The sequence below is a fragment of the Rattus norvegicus genome, chromosome 17, assembly GCF_036323735.1.
Source record: "Rattus norvegicus strain BN/NHsdMcwi chromosome 17, GRCr8, whole genome shotgun sequence".
Taxonomy (NCBI): domain Eukaryota; kingdom Metazoa; phylum Chordata; class Mammalia; order Rodentia; family Muridae; genus Rattus; species Rattus norvegicus.
The window spans coordinates 14,546,917-14,571,414 of record NC_086035.1 but is presented as its reverse complement, the minus strand read 5'-3'; the positions used below and the strand labels follow the sequence as shown (position 1 = coordinate 14,571,414).

Here is a 24,498-nt window from a genome sequence, read left to right as displayed (position 1 = left end):
TGCAAAGTTCATGATGTCTTGGTTTTTAATAGCTGAATAGTATTCCATTGTGTAGATGTACCACATTTTCTTTATCCGTTCTTCAGTTGAGGGACATCTAGGTTGTTTCCAGTTTCTGGCTGTTGTGAATTAAAGCTGCTATGAACACAGTTGATAAACCGTCTTTGTGGGATGGTGGAGCATCTTCTCGATATCTGCTAAGGAATAGTATAGCTGGGTCTCGAGGTAGAACTAGTCCCAGTTTTCTACAGAACCACCAAATTGGTTTCCAGACTGGTTGTACAAGTTTGCACCCCCACCAGCAATGGAGGAGTGTTCCCCTTGCTCCAGATCATGCCAGCATGAGCTGTCACTTGAGTTTTTGATCTTAGCCATTCTGATGGAATCTCAGAGATGTTTTTGTTTTCTCTGATGACTAAGGATGCTGAACATCTCTGTAAGTGCTTCTCGGCGTCTCGAGATTCCTTCATTGAGAATTTCTGTTTAGCTTTGTAGCCTATTTTAAAATAGGATTATTAGGGTTGTTGGTGTTTAACTTCTTGAGTTCTTTATAAATTGTGTATATTAGCCCTCTGTCAGATAAAGGGTTAGTGACAATCTTACCAACCTGTAGGCTGATGTTTTGTCTTATTAACAGTGTCCTTTGGCTAACAGAAGTTTTTCAGTTTCACGAAATCCCATTTATTAATCGTTGGTCTTAGAGCCATTGGCGTTCTGTCCAGGACATTGTATTTTGCAATTTCTCTGCTCTGAGATTTAGTGTATCTGTTCCTCTGCTGAGGTCCTTGGTCCATTTGGACTTGAGTTTTGTGCAGGGTGATCAAAATGGATCTATTTTCATTCTTCTACATGCAGACATCCAGTTAGGCCAGCACCATTTATTGAAGATGCTTTTTTTCTATTGTGTGCTTTTGGTTCCTTTACAAAAAAAAATCAAGTATTCATCATTCATGGGTTTATTTCTGGGCCATTGATTCAATCCCATCGATAAATGTGTCACTATTGTTTTTAGCTCTGTTGTCTGCAGTACAGCTTGGGGTCAGGATGGTGATTCCTCCTGAAGCTCTTTTATTGTTCAGGATTGTTTTGGATATCCTGGGTTTATTATTCTTCCATATGAAGGTGAGAATTGCTCTGTCAGGGTCTGTAAGAAACTGTGTTGGAGTTTTGATGGGGATTGCATTGAATATGTAGATTGATTTTGGTAAGGTGTCCATTTTCACAGTTAATCCTACCTATCCCTGAGCATGGTAGATCTTTCTGTCTTCTGAGATCTTCAGTTTCTTTATTCAGGGACTTGAAGTTCTTGTCATAAAGATCTTTCACTTGCTTAGAGTCACAACAAGATATTTTCTATTATTTGTGGCTATTATAAAGGGTGTTGTTTCCCTAGTTTCTTTTTCAGCCCAATTATCATTTGTATAAAGGAGGGCCAGTGATTTCTTTGAATTAATTTTGTATCCAGCAACTTTGCTGGTGTTTATTAGCTGTAGGAGTTGTCTGGTAGAATTTCTGGGGTTCCTTATATATACTATCATATCATCCACAAATAGCAATACTTTTACTTCTCCTTTTCTCGTTTGTATCCCCTTAATCTCCTTTAGTTGTCTTATTGCTCTGGCTAGAACTTCATGTACTATATTAAATAGATAGGGAGAAAGTGGGCAGCCTTGTCTTGTCCCTGACAGACAAGTGGAATTGCTTTAAGTTTCTCTCCATTTAGCTTGATGTTAGCTACTGGCTTGCTGTATATTGCTTTGATTATGTTTAGGTGTGTGCCTTGTATCCCTGATCACTCTAATACTTTTAACATGAAGGGGTGATGGATTTTGTCAAAGGTTTTTTCAGCATATAATGACATAATCATGTGCGTTTTTTTTCTTTCAGTTTGTTTATATAATGGATTACCTTGGTGGATTTTCATATATTGAACCATCCCTGCATTCCTGGAATGAAGCCTACTTGATCATGGTGGATGAAGTTTTTGATGTGTTCCTAGACTTGGTTTGTGAGTATCTTATTGAGTATTTTTACATCAATGTTCATAAGAGAAATCTGCCTTAAGTTCTCTTTCTTTATAGAGTTTTTGTGTGGTTTAGGTATTGCCAATTGTGGCCTCATTGAATGAGTTTGGCAGTGTTCCTTTTTCTATTTTGTGGAATAGTTTGAGGAATATTGGCATTAGCTCTTCTTTGAATATCTGGTAGAATTCTGGACTAAAGCCATCTGGCCCTGGGCTTTTTTTGTTGTTGTTGGGAGACTTTTTAATGACTGCTTCTATTTATTTAGGGGTTATAGGGCTGTACTGGTTAGTTTTGTGTGTCAACTTGACACAAGCTAGAATTACCACAAAGGCGCCTTCCTTGAGGAAATGCCTCCATGAGATCCAGCTGTAAGGCATTTTCTCAACTGGTGATCAAGGTGGGAGGATCCAGCCCACTGTGGGTGGTGCCGTCCCTGGGCTGGTGGTCTTGGGTTCTATAAGAAAGCAGGCTGAGCAAGCCAGGGGAAGCAAGCCAGTAAGTAACATCCCTCCATGGCCTCTGCATCAACTCCTGCTCCCTGCCCTGCTTGAGTTCCAGTCCTGACTTCCTTTGGAGATGAAACAGCAATGTAGAAGTGTAAGCTGAATAAATCCTTTCCTCCCCAACTTGCTTCTTGGTCGTGATGTTTGTGCAGGAATAGAAACACTAAGACAAGGGCTGTTTAAATAGTTTATCTGGTCTTGATTTAACTTTGGTAAGTGATATCTATACTTCAGCTTGCTTCTTGGGTCCACTTGCTTGGAAACCTTTTTTTCAGCCCTTTACTCCGAGGGAGTGTCTATTTTTATTGCTGTAGTGTGTTTCTTGTATACAGCAGAATAATAAATAGATCCTGTTTTTTATCTATTCTGTTAGCCTGTGTCTTTCAGTTGGGGAATTGAGCCCATTGATATAGAGAGAGATTATTGACCAGTAATTATTTTCTGTTATTTTGATGTTAGTGGTGTGTGTGTGTGTTCCTTGTTTTTGTTGGGGATGGACTTATTTCCTGTGTTTTCTTGGATGTGATTATCCTCCTTGGGTTGGAGGTTTTCTTAAAGTATTTTCTGTAGGGCTGCATTTGCGAATAGATACTGCTTATATTTAGATTTGTCTTGAAATATCTTGTTTTCTCCATCTATGGTGATTGAGAATTTTTTTTTGTCTGAAATTTCTTAGATGTAGTGTTTTCTCGGACCGATGTATCGGCGTCTTCTACTGTGTCTGCTATGCCTGAGATCCTCTCTCCCATCTCCTGTGTTCTGTCCAGATGCTTGCATCTGTTGCCCCTGTTCTCTTCCCTAGGTTTTCCATCTCCAGGATTCCCTCAGATTTTGTTTCCTTTATTGCTTCTATCTCCATGTCCAGGTCTTGCACAGTTTTATTTCCTTCACCTGTTTAATGGTAATTTCCTGTATATTTTTAAGGAACTTATTTGTTTCTTCTTTAAAGACCTCTCCCTTTTTGGTTATATTTTCCTGTATTTCTTTTAAGAGATTTATTCATTTCCTCTTTAAAGTTATTTTGATAAAATTGGATTTAAGGTCATTTTCTCGTGTTTCTGTTGTGTTAGGATATGCAGGGCTTGCTGTAGTGTAGGGTATCCTATTCCCCTGGCATTTACTGGTTTTGTTCATTCGAGGGTCTTTAGTCATCTGGATAGGCTTTGTCCCCAGATGTTCTTCTAGTAGTAGGTATTGAGAAGGGGGTTAATGTCAATGGCCTTGGTGTGGCAGGCCTCTGATGGGCATCCTCAGGTTGTCTTGTTCTGGATCTGCAGTCTACATTGTTCAGGAGCCACAGGTCCAGTGAAGGTGGGCAGAGAGGTGGTGGGGAAAATGGAGGTCCCCCTGGGATACCAGGCTGCTCAGAGCAGCTTGGCTTGCTTGAGAGGACTCAGTGAGCAGGTAAGATGGGGGGAGTACGGGGTGGGGAGGGAAGCTCTATCAGCGCCTGCACCGACAAGATACCGAGAATCGGGGGAAAACCTGCGGGATTAAAGAAACACACACACACAAGTTATTCGTGTCAAGCCAGGAGAAGAAGAGAGAGCGACTCCTGTAGCTTTATTCACCACTTATATACCCAAGTTCCCCAGGTAGAAAATATCTGGGAAGCACAGTGGGAAACCCTGGCTCGTGACTTCGGTAACAAAAGACCGACTACGAGACCTGAATTAATTAGGGATAAATCCCAGAAGACCAGCCTAAATCTCAAGGACAAAGGCTGAGGAAGCAAAAGGCAGAAGTAAATTGACCACTGCCCAGGTGTGGCCCAGGTGTGTCGGTTCCACATGCATCAGCCGGGCTCAGCAGAGGTCATGCAGTGGAGACACTGGGTGTTTACTACTTGGTCTTTTCTTCCTGTGCTGTAAATTCATGGGAGAGGCTTTTTGTCCAACAATCTCAAGACTTATGGCAGTAATCTTAACTGTGGCCATACAGTCACAAAGTGGCCAGGCCCAAATCCAATATGGCTCACTACATCTCCCCCGTTTTTCTTTTATAAAAGACCATTAGGTGGAAGTAGTGGTCTGAGAGAGATCAGACATGCCTCACAGAGTGCCCAGCTCGGCCATGGAGAGCCACTCTTGCAGTTAGGACTGCACCCCAATGGCTAGGAATGAACTTATGCTGTAACACACCGTTCTGGGCTATACGTGTGTGTTTTGGGGGAGAAACTGGGCAGAGGAGCATTTGACTGGCCCGTATGTTTAAACGTGGTGTAGCCACCTCTGTCTTAGGTTTGACCTCTCGAACCCCAGCCTTATCTGTCATAGGGTCACCTTGTCGCCCCCAAGGTTCCATTTCTTAGATTGGTCAAGGGTCAGAGGAAGTTGCCCATCGCTGAGGATAGCTACATTGGGTCATCTTCTCATTCCTCTTATTTGAGCCCAGGTGCGAAAGAGCAGGGGCCAGATGGCATTAATTTAAGAGATTGTGGAAGTTGAGCCTCTCCCAATAAGTAGTGGGCACCTCATCTAGTTCGTTGTCTCTCTGGTTCTCCTCAGCTGCTACTACCAAGGGCCGTAGTCAAGCCGCTCCTGTAATAAAATTTAGAATTCCCAATTGTTAGCAACTACTTCAGAAAGTTCACCCACTGTGCTCGCCTAACAATAGATTGGGGGAGGGTAACTCCAGACACTGCAGACACAATGGCTGCAGCAGTAATGGCTGCTACAATAGCAGCGAAAATGACAAGGTCTTTCACAGGACAGTTCAGGATCGGCCATTCTTCTCTAGAACAACCAGCAGGCAATGGAACCATGTCTGAGATCTGCAGAACCAGGGCAGAGTTCCCCAGTCCACAGCAGCTTCACACAGATGGCATTCCTGTGAAGCTATAGACTGCAAGATGACAACACCAGTTAAGGCAGCAAGAGTCACCAGGGGAATGAGGGGGGACAGGGGTTACAGCTGGAGTCCAGTCTTCTCCAGCAAGCAGCAGTGCACAGAGGGTCTGAGTGTAGGCCACAGTGGGATGGGACACACGCAGTGGTAACACTGACTGCAGCAATGCCAAAATCTCTGTGATGACAAAAGATGAGGGGGAATCCTCCATCTTCCTCTAAGGACACAGGAATGACTCCAGGGACCCAAACCAGGAGAGCTGAATCTTGTTGTCAGCAGGCAAGACAGCTGTTTTTTCTGGTGTCCTATTGGTGGACATCACTGCTGACTGAAGTGTGCTTCTTGTTCCTACTGGTATCAGGATCACGATCTCCATCGGTACCGGATTCCATGGAGACAGGACGAACACAATGTTCAGGAATCCAAATGGGTGCTCCAGCATCTCTAGGAAAAACAGAAGCAGAACCCCTAACCCTAACTAAGACAGGGTCAGGTCTCCTCCATAATCCTGAGGTCAAATCTTTCCAACGGACCAGACCTTCCTTATGTCTTTTTCCTTTCCAATGTCTGTCTGCTGCTGAACAATTATTCTTATCTACTAACAAAAAATTTAAAATATAGGTAATAAAGGCAAGTTTAGCAGGTGGGGAATTCTGGTCCCCTGTTTTAGTTTTTTCAGGATAATTCTTAAGTGTCAAGTGAGCTTTTCTTTCTACTATGGTTTGTCCTTGAGGATTATAAGGAATGCCAGTCTTATGTACAATATCATAATCCTCACAAAATTTCTTAAAGGGCCCACTAGTATATGCTGGACCATTATCAGATTTTAATTGTTGAGGGACTCCCGTAAAGGCAAAGGCCTGTAAACAGTGACTTTTAACATCTTTAATTTTCTCTCTACTATGAGCAGAGGCAAAGAGCAGGCCAGAATAGGTATCAGTAGACACATGGACAAACCGTAGCTTTCCAAAGGAAGAAATATGGGTAACATCCATTTGCCAAATATCATTAGATTGTAACCCTCTTGGGTTAACTCCCAAATTGGGAGAGGAAATAAATGGGGCACACTGGGGACATTGACTGACTATTTGAGCTGCTTGTTCTTTAGTTATTCCATTGTGAAACCTCAAAGAACTAGCATTAAGATGAAATTTTCTGTGCATTTGTAAAGCTTTATCATAGGCAGTACTATTCATTAACACATAGCAACATGAAGATCGAGTATAAGAGTCGGCCAATTCATTGCCTTGTGCTAAGGGGCCAGGTAACATGGAATGACCTCTTATGTGGCCCACAAAAATAGGTTCCCGACACTGCCACAGCAAAGCCTGTACTTGTAATAAGCAGGCACAAATGGATGAAACAGGAGCAACAAAGGCAGCAGTCTCAAGGGGTGAAACAATCTGAGACACATATACGCTATCAGTGTATGTGTTGCAAGGTTCATCAGAAAACATAACCAAAGCTAATTGTAAGGCTTTCAATTCTGCTAGCTGTGCAGAACAATTAGGAATTTTTATAACCTCTACCTTCCCTCCAGACACTACCGAAGCACTACCATTGGAGGAACCATCAGTAAATACTAAACGAGCCTTTTGTAAAGGAGAACTAACAATAATTCGTGGAAAAAATCACTGGATGCATTTTGAAAAATTGACAAATCTTACTATCAGGATAATGGTTATCAAATCGACTAACAATTGTGCACATTAAAATAGCCCAATCTGTAAGTTCCTGGGCTAAATGTTGTAGCTGTTCTTTGGTATAGGGAGTAATGATAAGATCCGGTTCTTTACCAAAACTCTGTAAGCTAATTCTATGAGCCTTAAACAGTAATTGAGCAACGGCCTGAAGATAAGCCATCACTATTTTCGCAGGTGAAGCTTGTAAATAAACCCACGTTAAAGGTCCATCTTGCCAAAAAAGTCCCGTAGGGGAATAGGCAGATATGAAAATCAAAAATAAAAGAGGCCTAGAATAATCAATATAATTAAGGTGAGCCTCTTCCAAAGCCCGTTGTACTACATTTAAACATTCACGAGTTTCTGGAGTTAATTGTCTAGGTGAATTTGGAGAGGAATCACCTTTTAAAATATCAAACAATGGCTTCAACTGTCCCGTGGTTAATTTTAACGTTGGTTGGAGCCAATTTACATCCCCTAATAATTTTTGAAAGTCATTTAAGGTCCTCAATGTATCCAATCTAATTTTAAGTTTTTGTGGGCGAATTCCTTTTCATAATAATTCATGTCCTAAATATTGATATGGGAAGTCCTTTTGGACCTTTTCAGGGGCAATCACTAACCCTGTAGCAGCCAAACTTTCTTGTAAGTCAGCATATGCTGTCAGCAACTCGTTTTCATCTGGAGCCACTATCAAGATATCATCCATAAAATGGACGATATAAATCTGTGGATATTTCTGCCTTAAAGGCTTTAGGGCAGAGGCTACATACACCTGACACATGGTAGGACTGTTGGCCATCCCCTGAGGTAACATGACCCAATGATAGCGATGAGAAGGCTCTTGAAAATTTATGGAAGGAATACTAAAGGCAAATCTCTCACAGTCTTTAGGATCTAGTGGAATAGTAAAGAAACAATCCTTTAACTCAATAACTATCATATGCCAATTTTTAGGTATAGCTACAGGAGTAGGGAGACCAGGCTGAGTAGGTCCCGTAGGTATCATAATTTTATTGATTTCCCTTAAATCTTGTAATAATCTCCACTTCCCAGACTTTTTCTTAATCACAAAAATAGGTGTATTCCAAGGGGAAGTGGAAGGAACAATATGACCAGCTTCTAATTGTTCCTGTGCTAATTGATGAGCTGCCTCCAATTTTTCCTTGGATAGGGGCCACTGTGGAATCCACACTGGATCATTAAGACTTCCAGGTGATGGACAGAGGTTTAACATTCGGAGGCTTATTAACAGTGGCCCTTAGGATAGATTTCCCAAGCCTGTTTTACCGCTTACACTACAAGGTTTGCCTTGTTTCCTCATCACATTTCATTCAGGCTGAGTTGTCAGCACAGCCCCCATATCATTGAGCACATCTCGTCCCCACAAATTGGTAGGTATTTGCTCTAAAACAAAAGGCTGAAACCATCCCTCATGTCCTTCCTCGTCTCTCCATTTAAGAATCTTGCTGCTTTTTAGAGGAGCTGTAGCTGTCCCCACTCCTTGTAGGGTGGAGTAAGATATCTCTAGCGGCCAGGCCTTTGGCCAGAAAGCTTTAGCTATTACAGTTGTATCAGCTCCAGTATCTAGGAGCCCATGCAGGGGCTTTCCTTCAACCCATGGAGTGAGTGTGGGACGCTTCTCTAAGGAGGACACCCAAAATGCTCCGGGCCCAGTGGACCCAAAGCCCTGATTACCACGGGCAGATTTAAACACAGGATTATCAGTATGAAACCGGGGCAAAAGGACCAATTGAGCTATCCTATCCCCTTGAGGAATAACTACAACTCCGTTTTCTACAGAAACCATAAATTTAATTTCTCCAGTAAAATCGGAGTCAATCACTCCAGGAAAGATTCTTATTCCTCTCATCAGGGCACTGCTGTGGCCTAATAAAAGGCCTATACTCCCGGAGGGCAGAGGCCCATGTACCCCAGTGCCAAGGGCCTGGGGGCCCATTTGAGGGGTTAACACTGCTCTGGCAGAGGAGCAGAGGTCCAGTCCTGCACTTCCTGGGGTCCCTCTGACCAGGTCCTTGATGAAAAGGGATTGGTTTGAGGGATAAACTGTGTTGGGGTATGTTCTACCACAGAAGTTTTCATGGCTCCGTACACTCTGGCTTGTGGGCCCCGGAGCAGGCCCCGTCTCCCATTTCCCAGAAGGTTTAAAGGCTGTTCCTCAACATCTTGCTTAGATCTACACTTATTTCCCCAGTGATAGCCTTTATGGCACTGAGGGCACAATCCAGGGCCTCCTATCTTATCATTCTGAGGGCACACTCTTTTAAAATGTCCAGGTTGTCCACACCCGAAACAAGTCCTGGTTCCTCCATTTCCCTTCCGCATGGCTGCAGCCATGACCTGTCCCATCACATAATTCCCATCTATTTCTTTACACAATTTAATATAGTCAATCAAACTCTTATTCTTATGAGAGCTAATAATCTCCTTGCACCACTTATTAGAATTTTCATATGCCAATTGTTTCACTAAAGGCATAGCAGTATCAATATCTCCAAACAGCCTCCCAGCCAACTGTAATAATCTATCTGCAAATTCCTGGAAAGGTTCCGAGGGTCCTTGTACTACCTTCGATAATTGTTCTCCAGCTGCCTTATTTGGCAGGGCCTTCCAAGCTCTAACTGCCGCTGGGGAAATTTGAGCATAAACGGCAAAATCGTATTGAATCTGGGCTGGAAGGGCTGCATATTGTCCTGTTCCTGTCAATATTTCTAGATTCCGCTGGGGGAATCCTGCTTGCGCATTAAGTCTAGCTAGTTGCGCACATTGTTCTTGAAATTCTCCCCTCCATAACAGAAAGTCTCCCCCACTCAATACTGCCCTGCATAACTGTTGCCAATCTCCAGGAGTCAGAGTGGAAGCAACATAGGACTCAAAAATAAGTAAAGGCAGAGGTAAAGGGAGTGAGGGGACCATAGGCAGAGACTGCCTCTTTCAGGTTTTTCAACTCCTTAAAAACTCAAAGGAGCATGCTGTCTGATGGATTGATCCGCATTGCTGGGGTCCGGGACCTCAACAATAGGAAATGCCACCCCCTGTCCAAGGGGAGGCTCAGAGAAAATTACCCCTCTCCTTGTAGCCTTGTCTTCACAACACCACTGCAAGGAGGAATAGGGTTCATAGGCAGGAGGAGCAGTAGCTCCCTCTCCTGTAAAGAAGGGATTTACGCTAGGGGGACGAGATCTTGATCTTTCAGTGGCCCTGTGCTTATTAATCTTTCTCTTAGGCACCTCTAATTCCTCTACTGATGTCTCTCCTTTTTCCTCCTCTGAGCTAGAATCCTGATCTGAATCAGAGGTTTGTAAGGACCTATGAGAGGCATCATCTTGTGCCGCTCCAAATGTTCTTTCTATCTCTGACATCCGTCCCCTTGTTTTCAAGAGAGCATCCTTGACCAATCTCCACAAAGAAAGTGTGGCGGCAGGAATGCTCTCGGGGCCATTTCTCCGCAGCGTTCTTTGCAAATCTCTCATAACCCGTTCCCAATCAGGAATATTAAGTTCTCCTGAATGGACAAGCCAAGGACTAGTTTTTTCTAAGGTTTTAATAAATTCTTCAACTGTTTCTTCCTTTACACCGATTCCCTGATGCTCGAGCAAAGCAACTGTCTGATCCACTAGTTGTAAAGTAGAACTCGCAGTTCCCATGGCGCGAAAATTTTCCTTTTCACTATTCACTCACCCAATACGTCCCTTCTTCTATGTCGGCAGGGCTTCTGGGACGTCCTGTCAGTAATCCTCTCTTCTCCAATCTCAGTGGGACCTCCAGTTGGCGGCGCCTGCACCGACACAATACCAAGAATCGGGCGAAAGCCTGCAGGATTAAAGAAACACACATACAGGTTATTCGTGTCAAGCCAGGAGAGGAAGAGGGAGCGACTCCTGTAGCTTTATTCACCACTTATACACCCAAGTCTCCAGGTAGAAAATAACTGGGAAGCACAGTGGGAAACCCTGGCTCGTGACTACCTGGCTCGTGACTTCGGTAACAAAAGACCAACTATGAGACCTGAATTAATTAGGGAGAAATCCCAGAAGACCAGTCTAAATCTCAAGGACAAAGGCTGAGGAAGCAAAAGGCAGAAGTAAATTGACCACTGCCCAGGTGTGGCCCAGGTGTGTCGGTTCCTCATGCATCAGCTGGGCTCAGCAGAGGTCATGCAGTGGAGATACCGGGTGTTTACTCAGGAGATACTTGGTCTTTTCTTCCTGTGCTGTAAATTCATGGGAGAGGCTTTTTGTCCAACAATCTCAAGACTTATGGCAGTAATCTTAACTGTGGCCATACAGTCACAAAGCGGCCAGGCCCAAATCCAATACGGTTCCCTACAAAGCTCACCTGTATGGTTCTGGATCCACAGGTCTGAAGGTGGGCAGAGAAGTGGGAGGAGAATCTCTTGTCAACCATCCCTGAAGCAGTCCACAAGCTGCTCTCCTCAGCCTCTACCCTCACTCGTAGGGGATTCTCTTCTTTATTTTAACCTCCATTGTCTGTATTAGAGGCTGATCTTTGTAGAACACCAAGTGGTTAAAAACTCATTGTTTGAGACTGTTTAGCGATTCTAGAACGAAGAAATCAAAGAATGTGATATTATGTTGAATTCCTTATATTCATTGGCACGGTTGACTTCAAAAGTAAAACGGGGCACACAGTTTATTTGGGGAGAACTCAAAATATGGGAAGATGGCTCGGTCATTGAACGACTTGCTGGACAAATGCAGTATGTTTGTTTGAATAAGAATGGCCCCCCCTCTTACGATAGGTTCACATGTTTTAGGGTATAGCCATCAGACAGCAGTACTATTTGGAAAGTGTGTAGGTGTGATGCTTTTGTATGTTGTGAAGGTTTTCCTTTTGTTATTCAAATGCTGATTTCTCTGCCTTCATATCTTGTGGCAATCTGGACAAGGCATTGTAATGCTTATTCCAAATATCTCCTGTTTCAAGTTTGTGTAAAGGATGCTTGCAATTTGTTCTCTACCTTGTCAATAAAAGCTGATCAGCCAGAGAGAATAGGGTAAGACTTCTGCCATCCAGGAGAGGGAAGGAGGGAGGGAAGGAACAAGAGAGAGGAGGAAGAAGATGAGGAGGGAGAGGAGGAAGAAGGGGAATTCAGTATGGTGGGGGGGGGTGGTAAGAGGAGACATCATGGGAAAATACAGCCCAGAGAGCCAGACCAATACTAAAATGCATTGGGCATTTTGGCTTGTGGGTATTGCCAGATTAGCTTAAAGGATTGAAATAGATCAATGTTGCCCAGGTATTGTGAGATAGATAAAGCCTGATTAAATAAATCTCGGTCTCTTCATGTTGTTATTGAAGGGACTAGATAAGATAAACAGTCAGATAGATTAATTTTCTACATCTATTTATATGAAAATTACTATTACAGAATGAATTGGGGGTTTTGGCCTTGTTGGAGGCGGTGTGCCACTGGGGGTGGTCCATGCTGAGCCCAGTATCTGTGTCTTTGCCTGTGGATCAGAATGTAGATCTCAGCTACTGCTCCAGCCACTCCCTGCATGCCACTATGCTCCCCGCCATCCTCCCTGCCCTGTTGATAATGGGCTAAATCTCTGAAACTGTAAGCAAGCCTACAATTAAATTTTATTTTATGAGTTGTCTTGGCCATGGTGTCTCTCTGCAGCAAGAGAATAGTGACTAGGACACATGGGGACCTGAGCTTAGATGTTCAGTTCTCATATAAAAAGTTGCATATGCTGGCATACACTTATAATCAGAGTACTGAGGACCCAGAGGAGGCAGGATGATCTCTGGAGCTCACTGGATAGCCAGCCTGGCCAACTCAGTCAGCTCCAGGGTCAGTGAGACCCTCCCTCAAAACTAAGAATGATATGGGATAATACAAGATGGCCTCCACTCATGAGTGGACACACACACATACATACTCACATGCTCCCACAACACCCCCAACACATAGAAACGCTGGGCCCCAAAAACACCATCATCTACTGCTGTGTGTTACCTAGAGTTGAAATGTCTCATCCATCAGGGCTGTTCTTGGGCATAGATCTTTTATCATATGCTGTTACTGCCCTGCATGCCCAAATGCTGTCCGCAGCTGGTGCCAAGTGCTGAGGTGGCTGACAGATGACAGTGTAGCTCGTCTGTGTAAAACATTAGGGTTTAGACCTATGAGTTTAGTGGATGTGAGGAACTGTGAGGAACTGTGAGGGAGCTTTAAAGCTATCTGTGGGATTAGGTAGGGTGGAGTTTATATATGTGCTGGTTCTCTGTTGGTTCGTTTGGCTATTCAATGTTTGGGGGGAGTTGTATGTGTGCTTCTGGATGAAGTAAGGGTGTGTGATGTATATGTTGAACTCTAGTCACGTAGGTGTGTGTGAATTCATAGCGCCTATGGAATTTGTGCACATCTGCGCACGCTGGAGTGTCTCGTGCATCTCGCCAGCAATGACAAGACGAAGCATTTAGTAGACTAAAAGTGTTAATAAAGAAGCAGAAGCAAAGTGGGCAAAGCACACCCAGGAGAGAGAATGGCTCCTGTTGTGACAGACAGGAGATGGGTCACTTTAGTTTTGACTTTGGAGTTGATGTGAAATCACTCGGGTGCTCAGATTCTGTGACTCTGGAGTCATGCCCTGAGGGTCTGCATCCTGCACCTCAGAACGGCTTCAGTCTGTGGGCTTCAGGTTGGGAGACTGGGGTGTAAAACTGATTATTAATGTCCTCTGTATATTAATTGGTGCTGAAAATTAATATGGCAGCAGTTATCCCTTGACTAGCTATTTCTCCCCTACCCCCCAACTGCTCCCAAATCACACAGAGACCTTTTAATATCTCATAGCTTAGGCCTTACTTGGGCAGACTCTTAACTCGCTCAACCCAACCACTTAGCTCCATTCAGCCACGTGGCTGTCTATATCTTCCAGGCCTGAGATCATGACCATCTCCGTTCACGTGAAAGACGCCCGGAGTGGGGAGACCCTCACTCAAGTCTCAGGATGACGCAACCCCCCAAGAACTCACACAAGACCGTCCTTGTTGTAATCACATGAGGTTTATCGATAGCAACCAGTGCACTGGGGTCGAGACTCGTATCCCACGCAGGGGCAGTGGAGTTCGACCCCGAGAGGCTGGGAGAAGAGGTATTTAAAGGGAGAAACCACAACCTGAGGGGGCAGGGATGGTGTCATAGAATAACAGTGAAAAAATCACAAGGAAGAACTCTCTGTCTCCCAAGATTGTTTCCTAGGAGAAGCCGTCTCTTACTTCTCAGATTGTTTAACTTCATGGTCCGCTAGTTCCTAGGAGAAGTTGTTTCCTGCTTCTCAAGATTGTTCTCTAAGATTTATGGTCAGCTAGTTTCTGGGAGAAAGCTGTTGAGCTGGCCAATGTAATTATCCATTCTATAGCCCTAGGAGAGGCTTCTTGGAACATACAATTCTGGGGCCTAACCTGTTTTCTTTTTCTGCTCTAAACTTTGTGTCTAGAGGGGCAACTTTAAAACTTTTATCTTTCACACGTCTCCTCTCAAAAGGTCTTCCTCTTCTTTCTAGAGTTCCCCTCTCCCTCCCAGAAGTCCCATCCATCTCTCTACTGCCAGTCACAGGACTTAGCTTTTATTGCCCAGTTAACTTGAGGAACAAGGTTTGCACAGCAAAAGCTGGGGTACTTGACAATTCTCTCATCTTGGGGCAACCAGAGCTAGAGTTACAGAATTTAGCATTTGAATACATAGCAACACCAGACCGACCCCCAAGGGTAGGGAACTCTGCGATGAGCTTTATTGAGTGCCACAGGGAAGGGCTGTTGTGGTAAAATTAAAAAAGAAAAATGCTGTCTTTTACCCCACACTAGATCCAGCACCCAGGAGCCCCAAGATATCTGGTGGATATCCTCATCTCAGTCAGCAAAGCCTCTCACCTGTTCTGCTCCATCCCATATCACACTGCCAATGGCTACTCTCTGAGCCTGGCAACAATCTCTCTACCCATCCAGTTCCCCAGGCAGGCTGCCACCATGACAGAAACACACATCCCAACTCTGTGGCGGCCCAGTGTCTCCAGCCACCACACACCCTCTTGAATTCAATTAAATCACCACATGAAAGAACACACAACACAACAACCTCTAATCCAATTGATAAGATGTAATTGCCCACCTAGACACACAAAGCCCCGTACAATCCACCCCTTAAGAATATTCATAACAACCTGTAAATGTGTAGAGAGGAATCTTAACATCCGCCTCCATGTTCTCTCGACTGCTTCTCCTCCCTCGCTCCAGGCTCTTCCTCCTCCTCCTCTCTAAAACTTCTCTCCTGCCCATCCTTCCTTCTCATCCAATGACAGGCCTCGTTCTATCTTGTACCTGCCTTCACCTGCATAATGACATCATCCTACATTTCACCCTTTTTTGTCTAATTAAAAACTTTTCTCTCAAATATAAGATGAGCACAACTATTATCATTTTATAATTAAAAGCATAAAATCTATCTAACACCCAGTCTAACACTCTATCAGTTAAAACAGAACATTTAGTTATCCATTCCCGCTTAAGAAAGGCTTAAAATCTATGTTTTGTCCTGGCTAGCTTGTATGCTTACTATCTGATAACTATCTTATAAAATAATGTATTTTCGAAGTTAAACAGCCCAATAGGCTATGAGACTATAATCAGTCTTCAATCTGTCAGAAATCTGAGAATGACCAAATAATATAAACATAGGAAACCTAACACGGCTTCCAGAACTGAGATGGGTTGTAGAGACAAATCTCCACGAGCACAGTCCTCGTTAGCAACATGTGAGCACTGGAGACACTGGGACACCATGGAATTGGGATGTGTATGTCTGGCATGGTGGCAACCTGCCTTGGGAACTAGAGGGTAGAGAGATTGTTGTCCAAATAACAGTTTCATAATGTTGTTTGTAATTCTGTAAAGTCCTAAAGGCTGGGACACGGGACGCTTCAGACCAATTGTCATTTTCCTTTCCTTTTCTTTTTTTTTTTTTAAGACTTCATGTTTTCTTAGCCAACTCTGTTATCAGCTATCTGTTATCCATTATCTGTTAACAGCTACAGCTGTTGTGTGTGTTTTGCAACTGCCAGGGACAGTTAGTGATTTTTCTCTCAGACCCAGAGGGTAGGGACCACGCCTACCTAACAGCAAGTTTACTTAGAACGAAGTCTTAGGGACAAAATGGAGTTTATCCTGCTTCTTCAGAAGCTCTCATCTCGGTTCCAGCTTGCAATGGTCTTTTTTCAGTGTAGATGTAGCTGGAGGATGATTTCAAAGTGAAATTGTCGGTTATTGACCATATCACTAGCATTTTGAATGGATTTAAAAATGAGTATTGTCTGTGTGCATGAGTATTGTGTGTACATGTATAATATACATATATGTGTGCCTCCATATAAAGACCATAAAAAGGTTGCTTTTAGATGCCTTCCTCTATTGCTCTTGACCTCTTTTCTGAGATAGGGTCTCTCATTCTTCCTGGAACTTGCCAATTTGCTGATTTGCTGTCCAACATCTCTGTATGATCCTCCTGTCTCTGGAGCCTCCGGGGGACTGGGCTTATAGGTATCTGTTGCTGCACATGGGTACTGGTCCTTGCTTTTGCACAGAAAGCACATCACTCATTGACCCTTCTCCCTGTCCTCCTCGCTAACATTTAACTCTGCCCATTGGTTCTGTGTAGGCCAAGTAACCTCTGTCTCACAGTGTTAACTAACTTCCTCACGGGGGTCTCAGCACGTAGGCCAGGTTCCCCTCCAAATCACGATCCTCCTGCCTCAATGCTGGCTCTGAAAAAAAAAGACTACTTTTCTGTGTCAAATCTCCATTTTTGAGGGTTCTGGGGCAGGAGGGAGGGGCAGGTCCTGTAGGACCCTAGTGGTTACAGTGAGAAGATGAACCTGAACTCCCAGGCTGAGGAGAGACCACCATCTCTTCACAGTGCTCTTTTCTTTCCTTGTTGAAAATGTGACTAGAGTTCAACCACCTGAAATGAGCATCTCCACCTTCTTATTTAAAATCAAATTCATAAGGCAAGGAGGAGCCGTTGCAGAGGATACCCTTCGACAATGAGAAGCCCTGGAGAAAAGAGCCGGGAGACAAAGCAGAGCAAACAAGTTTTCCCTCAAAGCCCCAGTTCTTCACCTTACATTCCATAAAATAACCAACAGCAGATTTCTGCACATCCTCGACCTTCACAATTACTGTTTCTATTCCTGTATAAAACATCAGGACCAAGAAGCAAGTTGGGGAGGAAAGGGTTTATTCAGCTTACACTTCCACATCGCTGTTCATCACCAAAGGAAGTCAAGACAGGAACTCAAGCAGGGCAGGAAGCAGGAGCTGATGCAGAGGCCATGGAGGGATGTTACTTACTGGCTTACTCACCCTGGCTTGCTCAGCTTGCTTTCTTATAGAACCCAGGACCACCAGCCCAGGGACGGCACCACCCACAGTGGACTGGGCCCTCCCTCACTTGATCACAAATTGAGAAAATGCCTTACAGCTGGGTCTCATGGAGGCATTTCCTCGAAGGAGGCTCCTTCCTTGTGCTAACTCCAGCTTGTGTCAAGTGGACACACAACACCAGCCAGCACAAGCATGAACATTGTTTCCATCTACACAGCCACACCCGACTGTCAATCTCTCACTCCTGTTCCATGTGTGTGAAGCACTGGCTTGTTTGAATGGGGATGCACCCTGGGGATCTGAGAGTGGAAGGGTTATTCCATTCAGGCAGGATTATCACAGCAGAATTAGACTCCTGAAACCAGTTAACTGAAACCCAAGGGACTGCTTCTCTCCACCAAAAGTGATCATGGAAGGTGAGGAAGAAAAGGCAGAGAGGAGACACAAGAGGAATTCCAAATGGACATTGCTGTACTTGATCTGCGCCTGTGTGTGGCTATCCATGTGTGTTCATATTCAGGTATGTTGCATACCCATCCGTAAGCAGGTATGTGTGCACCGTCATATGTGTGCTGGTGTGTGTGCACATGTGGAGAACAGATGCTTTGAGTCTTACCTTTAGAAAAGCTTTCTCCTTCCTTTGTCTCTCACTGGCCTGGAACTTAACCACTAGGGTAGACTGGCCGCTCTGCAAGCCCCTGGGTCCCTGCCTCCCCACTGTTGGGAACACAAGTGTTCACCACCATGCCCAGCATTCTCACTTGGGTTCTGGGGGTGGAGGGCAGGTCCTCAGACTCACAAGGCAAATGCTTACTGACTAGGCTATCCCACCAAGACCACTTGTGATATTTCTTACAGGTCTAGACGAGTGGTAATGAACTCCTTTGACTCTTGTCTTTGAATGTCTGTTACTTTTCAATGACAACTTTGTTAGAGAGAGATTTTGGATGAACTTTGTAAAGCATTTTAATTCTTTCATTACATTGCCTTCTACATTATAAGACTTTTGTTAAGTAATGTGCAAGATCCCTTGTATGTAATTTTTATCATCTATACTGAATCATCACAGACTTCTAGGCACATCTGTGTATGTGTTTATGTGTATTATGTATGGGTGTGTAGCTGTCTGTGCGTGTGTTGTGTGTGTCTATGTGCGTACCTGTGGCTCAAGGAAGCTCCCAGCATGGGATAAGATTTTGTCATTACATCCTCACCAGCACTCATTGCTGCTTGTTTTCGTCTTTATTTATTTATTTGATATTTTCTCTCATATATATATATATATTACATATTATATACACTACATATATATGTGTGTGTATATATATATAGATATAGATATAGATATATATAGATATCATTTTCAACCTCATAATCCTCTCTCTTCCTTCTCTGACACTCCTTAAATCCCTTTTCTTTAGCAAATCTTGTAGTGACAATTTTGGAGTTTTGGTTTCTTTTTAAAAAAACACAGAAATATTACATGAATATACTTTTGTTTTAATCTCACGTTCGCTGCCTCTGATTGCCCACAGCAACTGACTGAGATTTGCCTGGTGCTCTAGCAGAGACATGATATTTCTGCCTGCAGATAGTTTTAATGATTGTGTGAAGTTTGGAATTCTGGGTATTTTCAGAGGCTATATAAATGCTAGGCCACTGAGAGGTATGGTGTGTTGTTGGTCATGGTTTGTTATGTACTCCTGTGCAAAGAAGAAATAACAAGAAGAAGTTAGGTATCCCGATGGCCAAGATCAAACTTGCCCCAAAGAACAGGACACCCCTAATCAGCAGGAAGTAGCCTAATGATAATGCCGCCTCTTTCTAAACCCTTGACTTTATTCAGGGATCTCATCCCTTTCTATCTGTTTTTCTCTCCTATGTAGTGTTAGGGGGTTGAGAGGGTGGAAGTAAGGGGGTAGAAAGAAGAACCCACACAGTACCGAGAGACAGTTACAAGTGCAGTCCAGGTGTGGAGCTAAGCAGAATGGGAAGTTTGATTTCAAATGCCACAAAGAAAATGACAGGGGACAGAGGAATGGAGGTTTTTTCCAAGATGCCAGCAAAAGAAGAACCCAAGCAGCAAAGACAAAGTTACTCTCCTGCTTTTCATGACTTCTTTTTGTTTTGCTGTCTCATGGTTCACTAAGTTTAATTAGGGTTGCATGCAAGTTTTTTTTTTCTCCTGGAACAGGGGCAAGTTACCAGTGACTACATTACTGGAGAAAATGACTGCCTCCAATCCCATTACTTGCCAGTACCTTGGCAGGGATCTAGCCTCATACATCCACCCTCCCATCCATGCTGGAATCACAATGGGCCCATCTGGTGCAGGTAACACAGCTGCTGTGATCATGAATCTTGTTTTCTTGAATATAGTCTGAATGGAATGAAATGGAATCTCAAAGCAGATTAATTTGCATTTCCTTGATTGCTTACATGTTATTGTTGTTTTGTAAAGTTCCAGGCCATATGTTTTATTTTCTTAATGTTTTTATTCTTTGAGAATTTCATACAATATATTTTGATCATATTCTTTCTCCTTCCTCCAACTCCTCCTAGATCCTTTCCTATCTCCCGCCCACCCAACTTTATGTTCCTTCTCTCTCTTAAAAAATAAATACAGAACCCACAAAAAAATGTGGAGTCCATTTTATGTTGGTTGGTCAGTAATACCTAATCATGAAGCCTGCCCTGGATCGTGGTTGATAAACTCATTGTCACTCCACTGATGAAAACTGATATCCCCACTTCCAGCAGCTCACAATTGAGAAAAAACACTTGTTGACTAGAGGCGGAACTTAGTGCCACTACTTTCCCTCCTGTAATGGTTTGTATGTGCTTAATCCAGGGTGTGTCACTATTTGGAGGTGTGGTCTTGTTGGAGTAGGCGTGGCCCCGTTGGAGTAGGTCTGTCACTGTGTGTGTTGGCTTTAAGACCCTCATCCTAGCCGCCTGGAAGTTTGTGTTCTCCTAGCAGCCTTCAGACGAAGATGCAGAATTCTTAGCTCCTCCTGCACCATGCCTGCCTGGATGCTGCCATGTTCTTGCCTTGATGATAATGGACTGAACCTCTGAACCTGTAAGCCAGCACCAATGAAATGTTGGCCTTTATAAGTCTTGCCTTGGTCATGGTGTCTGCTCACAGCAGTGGAAACTCTAAGACACCACCTCTGTGCTGACTTCAGCTTACAGAGGTCTCTGCAGGTCATCGTCTCTGTAAATTCACCTGCGCACCTGCCCTGTTGTGTGTGGGAAATATCCATTACCCTAACTTCTACCATCTTTCTACCTCCGTCACATAGATTCCCTGAAGCCTGAGGGGAAGGATGCTATGATGAAGACATCCCATTTAGGGCTGAATGCCCCACGATCCCTCATGCTCTGCACGCTGTCTAGTTGTTAATGTTAATTAATGCCCATCTACTTCAAAAAGAAGCCTCTGGTGAGGGTTAAGCTATGCTCTGATCTATGGATATAGTGATATATCATTAGATGTTTTATTGCTATGTTCACTTAACAGAATAGTATTAGTAGGTTTTACCCTAGGTCCATGACCTATCTATCTAGTCCTGGTTCTTGGCCTCATGAAGTGTCAAGGTCCATTTCATACAGCAGGTTTTAGTCTAGTAGAAAATGGTTAATTATTCACCTGATATCCACGCCATTATTAGATTAAAGACCATATTTTGCAGACAGGTTGAATATGCGTGGCCCAGTTCAACTTGAGGTCCAAGTTGAACTTCCTCCAGGACATCTTGAATGAGACTCACAGAGACAGTGATCGATGCAAAAGCAAGAGGAGTTTAATTCCGACATGTCGGGGTCCTCCCACTTCAAGGGGTAATGACCCCGAGCAGACTCTGACAGGGAATTATATACCTTGCAAACAATTGGGGCAGAATTCAAACAATTGGTAACTAGGAAGGGTATTATTGATGGGGCAAAGTGACCCCCAAGCTGACTAATGATCAGTGGACCGTTCCGGACTTTCCAGGGGGACGGTTGGGAGTCAAGGGGAGGTTAGTTGGGAGTTACAGGTAGCTTTCTTTGACAGTTTGGTTTGCAGTTGCTCCGGGAACTAACTACTCCCTGGAAGGGAAGGGTCTTTGTACTTGGAGGTTTGTGGTGGAACTCTCCCACTGGCCTTAGATTGACCCCAACTCTGACTCTTTCAGAACTACTAGATGTGGCCTTGTTGGTGTAGATGTGGCTTTGTTGGAGGAAGTGTGTCACTGTTGAGGTGGGCTTTGAGACCCTCTTCCTAGCTTCCTGAAAGTCTGTATTCTCTTAGACGCCTTCAGAACAAGATATAGAACTCTCAGCTCCTCCAGTGCCATGCCTGCCTGGACACTGCCATGCTTCCTGCCATGATGATAGTGGACTGAACTTCTGAACCTGTAAGCCATGGTGTCTTTTATAAGAGTTGCCATGGTCATGGCATCTTTTCACAGCAATGAAATCCTAAGACAGAAGTTGGTACCAGGGTCTGGGGTATTGCTGTAATAGGCCTATAATATTGCTGTCATATTTTCATTTGGAGGAATGTGGATTTTGGGACTTTGGATTTGGGATGCAGTGGAATGCTTTTAAGCGGGGCTTAATGAGCCATCCTAATAGGAGTATAAAAGACATTGGTATTGGGGTGATTTGAACTGTGCAGACCTGGCCCAAGAGGTTTCAGTGGAAAAGAATTTCAGTATGTGGCCTAGAGACTATTTTAAGATATTTTGGTGAAGAATGTGGCTGCTCTTTGTCTTTGTCTGAAGAGTCTGCTTGAGGCTAAGGTGAAGATAGTTAGATTTAATTGCTTTGACAAAAGAAACCTTAAAACAGCCAGGTATAAATTCTGTTATGTAGTTACTAAAATTCACTCTTAGGAAGAGTGTTTGATGAAAAGGAGCAAGCTTTGACGGAAAAATACAAACACGTCTGATTCAGGAACAGAGGGGGACACGTGAAGGCAGAGCACGCAGACATGTTAATAAATGCATTAAAAAGAACATAGGGGCACCAGGAAGTAGAATGGACCTGAATCCTTTGTTCTAGGAGACTCTCAGATTAAGGGAGTGGTCACCCGGAAGCAAGACCCCACCCTGCTAAGTTTATTGTTTATGCTTTTGTAGTGGAACTAGGGACTTGGGTGTTATTTTCATTTAGACTTTTAATCTAAAATGAACTACAGTCCAGACGTGGAGGGCACAAGTGTGATCCAGACCTTGAGGCTGGAAGACACAGACTTTTGATCCTGCTCTTGAGGATCAGTGGCCATGAAAAGCTAAAGCCCAGCTAGTGGTCCATACCTTTAATCCCAGCATTCAGGAAAGAGTGAGCCCTGCAGATCTGAGTTCAAGGTCAGCCTACAGAGCAGGTTCCAGGACAGCCAAGCTTAGGCGGTGAAGAAGTTGGAAAACAGACAGCTGATTATAATGTAATAGAACAAGGGGGGCACGTTCCAACTCCAGTAAGCAGCAGAACTCAGTAAGTAATCAGGGCCATGTGGCTCTGGTTTTAGAATCAAGAGCAGAAAGAGACTACAGAGACAGTTAATGATGCCGGTCAGCTGGAGCTAAGAAATTAGCAGTGATTAAAAAAGAGACCAGCATCACTGAGGCGAAATCTTCTGGGAGGTGATTTCTGAGAGCACGGAGAAGCTGTGTTCTAGAGATTGCCAAGGTTGTATCTCCTGCAGCAGCAGGACCTGGTAATGTGTAAGCATTACCCAGGTGCTATAGGTTTTGAAGGCATGAAGGGGTCGTGGAGACCAGCTGAGGCTGGGCACTGTGAGAGGCCAGGGAAGGCCATTGGTAAAAGTACAGACTGGGTTGCAGTTGATGGCCCAGGATTGAAGCGGTCAGGCAAAGGAGTGGAGGCTTGGCAACATGAAGTGAGCCTCTGAGAGGCGATCGGCGAAGCCTAGCTGTGACGGGAAACCGCTTCATGCTAGAGATGCCAGAGCTGTGGGATACCTGCTGAGGAAGGCTGCTAACAGGGAGTGCAGCCAGCCTCAGAGAAGGAAGTGGGCCGCAGTTAACAAGGCAGAAAGGAGATCTGAAGAGCATTGACAGCAGCCATGGAGATGCAGAGTTTGGAGTTTGGCTGGGTGGGTTTTGGTGCTTTTATCCAGGATTTCCCTTCTATGATGTTTTGGGATGGCATGTATATCCTGTGACTTTGGAGGTACGTGATTGGCTTTTTTATTTTGATTTTATAGGGAATTAGAATTAAGCAATTGGATGGATCTCAGAAGAGACTTTGAACTTTTAAACATTGTTGAGACTGTGGGGACATTTGAAGGTTTTTTAAAATTGAACTGATCATTCAGTTAATTTGCTTATACAGTGATTGGATGATTTGACTTTTTTAGTGTTTAGTTTTTGAAGGTTCCTTATAAATTCTAGATCAAAATCTCTGACGTGAAATTAAAGGTGGAGAGAAAGACAGAGAGGCTAGGAAGATGTGGGCTTGCCCTGCAACCATGAGGCCATGAATATGATCCTCAAAATTCATGTAAAACAGCAGAATATGGCAGAACACCATTGTACCTGAGAACAGCTGGAACTTGTTAGCCAGCCAGCTTAGCCTACTTGGCAAGTTCCAGGCCAGTGAGGGAGCGTGCCTCAAAACTGAAACCCTCTGCTGGCTTTCACACATGTATCTTCATAAACACAGACACAGACAGACAGACAGACAGACAGACAGACACACACACACACACACACACACACACACACACGCACGCACGCACGCACCAGAGCCAATTATGGGGATACAAGATGGAAAAGGAATCCTGTGCTCAGGACCTGGTTGAAGACTCTTGTCAGCTGACAATCAGAAGCCCAGTAAAATTAACATTTAATCACACCCTTCTGTCTTCCCAGATACAAACTGCAATCTTCTGGGAACCTCATCCAGAAAGCTTCTTTACAACCAATGACCCATATCCTGCCCACCCTCGTCCCCACCCTGATATCCTAGCACCTTCCAGCTCTAGCTACTGTCCAGGGTACC

At 43.9% G+C, this 24,498-nt stretch overlaps 1 long non-coding RNA gene across 2 annotated transcripts in view; it reads left to right on the top strand.

Annotated features, from left to right (window-relative positions):
- The window catches only part of LOC689316 (hypothetical protein), a 63,942-nt gene that overhangs the window by 1,440 nt on the left and 38,004 nt on the right, over window positions 1-24,498 (top strand). For both annotated transcript variants that reach the window (NR_144439.1, NR_144438.1), the window contains exon 2: window positions 1,888-2,008. This is a non-coding gene — a long non-coding RNA (hypothetical protein LOC689316). The remainder of the gene's footprint in view (window positions 1-1,887; window positions 2,009-24,498) is intronic.